General features: G+C 39.7%; 1 pseudogene; it reads right to left on the bottom strand.

Annotated features, from left to right (window-relative positions):
- Window positions 1–677: 677 nt before the first annotated feature.
- On the bottom strand, window positions 678–3,329 carry LOC148761736 (uncharacterized; annotated as a pseudogene).
- Between the last annotated feature and the right edge of the window lie 1,148 nt (window positions 3,330–4,477).

Here is a 4,477-nt window from a genome sequence, read left to right as displayed (position 1 = left end):
CGCAATACTAGACTAAAAACTGTTGTTATACGTGAACTCCACCAATGGCAAGTGTTTGTCCCAACTCCCGGTAAAGTCAATGACACAAGCCCGTAGCATATCCTCCAAAGTTTGAATGGTCCTTTCAGACTGACCATCTGTCTGTGGATGAAAGGCAGTACTAAATCTCAAATTAGTTTCGAGAGCACCTTGGAATTTCGACAAAATCGAGAAGTGAATCGAGGGTCTCGATCTGACATGATAGAAATTGGAACTCCATGTAATCTCACTATCTCATCTATATAAAGTCTAGCCAGTTTCTTAATGGAATACGTGCTATGGATAGCCAAGAAATAGGCGGACTTAGTCAATCTATCCACAATCACCCAAATAGCATCCTTCCCACTCTGCGTCCGTGATAAACCTAATACAAAGTCCATAGTCACGTGCTCCCACTTCCATTCAGGGATAGGTAGAGGCTGAAGAGTACTTGATGGTTTCTGATGTTTCGCCTTAATTTGTTGGCATGTGAGACATTTTGCTACAAACTCTGCTATGTCTCGTTTCATACCCGATCACTAGTAACTTTCCTTGATAGTCATGTACATTTTGGTGCTTTTAGGATGTAAAGCATAGGCGAAAGAATGAGCTTCCTCCAAAATAGCCCGTCTCAATTGATCATCTTTAGGGACACAAACCTAATTCCCAAGCATCAAAATACCATCATCACCAAGTTTGAACTCACTAGTTTCTCCATCTCGTAACTTTTGTACTTCCCGTTTCAACTCATCATCAGACTTCTGCAATTCTCTAATTTGGTTCAACAATGAGGGTCTCATAACAAAGATAGCAAATAGGGTTCCATCCTCGTCATTACTCAACTGAATCCCTAGAGATTTCATCTCAAGTAGTATTGAAAAATAAGAATTCTGAAGTGATGCTAATGAAGATGAGGATTTACGACTCAAGGCATCTGCTACAACGTTTGCCTTCCCCGGATGATAATCAATCACTAAGTCGTAATCTTTAATCAACTCTAACCAGCATCTCTGTCTCAGGTTGAGTTCTTTCTGGGTGAGCAAGTATTTTAAACTTTTGTGGTCAGTAAAAATCCGACAATGCTCACCATATAAGTAATGCCTCTAGATTTTCAATGCAAAGACTGCTGCTGCTAACTCCAAATCATGGGTAGGGTAATTCGTCTCATGCTTTTTCAGCTGTCAAGAAGCATAAGCTACTACTTTCTCATCTTGCATTAACACGCACCCTAATCCCAATTTAGAGGCATCACTATACACCATAAATTCTTTCCCACTAACAGGAAGTGTCAAAATGAGAGCGGAGGTCAACCGGTTCTTCAGCTCCTGAAATCGACTCTCACAGACATCATCCCACTCAATTTTGACTCCTTTACGAGTCAGACGAGTTAGAGGAGCAGCTATCAATGAGAACCGTTGAACGAACCTCCTATAATAACTGGCTAAACCGAGGAAACTTCGAATCTCTGTCACCATTTTCGGTTGCTCCCACTGTAAGATTACCTCTATCTTTTTAGGATCGACCTAAATTCCAGCTCCAGACACAACATGTCCTGAGAAAACCACTTCCTTCAACTAGAACTCACATTTAGAAAACTTGGCATAAAGTTGTCTCTCGCACAAGGTTTGCAGTACAATGCGAAAATGGGCAGCATGTTCATCATTATCCTTCGAATACACCAGAGTATCATCTATGAACACTATCACGAACTTATCCAAGTATGGGTGGAGCATCCTGTTCATGAGGTCCATAAAAGCTGTCGGGGCATTAGACAAACCAAAAGGCATAACTAGAAACTCATAATGCTCATAACGAGTCTTGAAAGCAGTCTTGGGTACATCTTGCTCCTTGATCTTCAACTGATGATACCCAGACCTCAGATCAATCTTAGAAAACACCGTGGCACCCTGTAGCTGATCAAAAAGATCATCAATCCATGGTAGAAGATATATATGCTTGATGGTTGCTCGATTCAGCTGACGGTAGTCAATACATAGTCGAAAAATGCCATCTTTCTTCTTTACAAACAAGACTATCGCACCCCAAGGAGAAGTACTAGGGTGAATAAAACCCTTATATACTAATTCTTACAGTTGGACTTTCAACTCCTTTAACTCTGCCGGAGCCATTCGATACGGAGGAATGAAAATAGGTGCGGTACACGAAAGTAAATCAATAGAGAACTCAAGCTCTCGATCAGGAGGTAGTCCCAGTAACTCATCCGAAAATACATCAAAGAACTCATATACTATTAGGACATCCTCTAACTTAAGTTCCCCCTTTGAGGTATCAATTACATATGCTAGATAAGTCGAATACCCTTTCTGCACTAGTTTCAAAGCTTTGATAGCCGAGATTACACAGGATGGTAATACTCGACGTTCCCCTACAAATACAACCTCCACTCCCTCAGAATTTTGAAGTACAACTTCCTTCTTGAAACAATACACTTTTGCCCGATGTGTAGTCAACCAGTCCATACCCAATATCAAATCAAAATCCCGAATCTCTAAAGGAATTAAGTCAGCCTTGAATTCTTCCTCACCAACTCTTATCCCACAATCTCTATAACAAGTGTTTCTAATCAACTGTTCTCTTAGAGGGGTATGAACTACAATTTCCTCCTCTAAAGGTGATAGGTTTCTATCAAAAAAGGATGCAAATGTCGTGCTCACATAAGATCTATCCAAACCAGAATCGATTAAGACATAAGCATCTTTGTCAAATACAAACATAGTACTTGTCACTGCACTAGCTCAAACTCATGCCTCTTCCTCTGTCATAGCAAAAGCTCTCGTTTGAGTATGAGTCTGTGGTCTAGAGGGTGGATAGGTCGGGGTATTACTCCCCACACCAGACAGTATTGCTACACCCTCTCTCGATTGTGACCCAGAAGAATCTCTCCTCTGAATATCGGTGTGAGCTTGGGGAGATGAAGTAGCTGTAGTAGCTCGTCCTAACTGCGGGCAAGTACTCCTCATGTGACCCTGTTGACCATAATGAAAACACCGCATGGGCTCTTTACACGGCCCGATATGAAATCTCTCACAATTTCGGCATCTGTCAAAACTCCCAGAACTCTTCCCAGGAGCACTCGTCATTGATCTACTGAATCTAGGAGACTTCTGCTGTCGCTGTTGAGATGAAGGTTCGGTAGATGCTACGGAGGCAGTGGTAGCACTCCCTGAAGCAGATAAATCCTTACCCTTTTTTGGGGGCTGATTGGAAGATATATTTGAATTTCTCCTGTCACGACCCGGAACCTCCCTCGGGCCCATGACAACGGTCGCAACGTCTGGATTTACAGTCATTACTCGAAATGCCAATCGAAACCCCGCAAGGCTTACGTATCAGTTTCTTCCCTTTCTTGTGAGCAATCGTTGTTAAACATTCCATTTTAAACAATTACCAGTCGTTTCCGGCTCAAGTAAATCAAAAGATAAAATTTTTTTAAAGGATTTATAGACAAATATTACTATTCAAAATATAGCATTTTTATATAAAACAATATTTATAGAAACACGTGTAAGCAAAATAAATTCATACATACAATAATTTACAAAGTTATAATGTACAATAACAATTACAATGACAAGTGGCCCATAAATACACCAAGTGTTGGTGATAATAACCTACTGTCTGTGAGATAGAAGGGTTAACTAGAATCCCCGACAAAATTGGGTATCTACAAGCTACCACAGGCCTGAAATATTTGAAAAGAAGGTGGGTGAGATTTTGCAATCCCAATGAGTAAACAGACATTATTATAAATATCTAAAGGCGAGTAAAATGGAGGCTAGTTTAAACAACAAATCACAAACCATTTCATAAGGTTTTCAATTTATTTCTTAAACCCTAAAATATTTGTAATTTACCAAAACAGTTGTTAAGGCTTATTACTTTTATTAAAAACAGGGCTTAAGCCAAAAACTAATCCTCGGGGATACCTTGGCCGAGGCATCTAACCGAGTCTGCCAAGGTTGTTAAGATATTTACATGTTAAACACATGTTAGTTTTGAAAACAGGCCGTTCCTTGGCGTTGGCCGAGTTACACATTCACGTGGGGGTTCGATGTGAAGTGAACTCTAACACTACCCCAGGAGTTACCCTCCTCACCTCTACAACCGGAGTAACTATATAACCGGATTTACTATTCCCCTCTAATAGGCAGTCCATGAAAACCAGTCACTACAGTGACTAAACCCACCAATTTTAATAAAATTTCGACAGTATAACGTGGCTTTTATTTATTTACCCAGCCTACATAGTAAAAGACAACTTACATAAATTCCCAATGCAATTATAAAATATAGCCACATATACTCATACATCATAAGCCATTCATAGGAAAATATATTTTTTAAGACAATTGGCAACCTCCCATTAACTCAATTTCATAATAAAAAGTTTCTTATTTCAAATAATCAACACAATATATATATTTGTCACATTTATTTC

Source organism: Theobroma cacao, chromosome 7 (assembly GCF_053813885.1).
Source record: "Theobroma cacao isolate CCN51 chromosome 7, ASM5381388v1, whole genome shotgun sequence".
NCBI lineage: Eukaryota > Viridiplantae > Streptophyta > Magnoliopsida > Malvales > Malvaceae > Theobroma > Theobroma cacao.
This window is presented reverse-complemented; position numbering and strand designations above follow the sequence as displayed.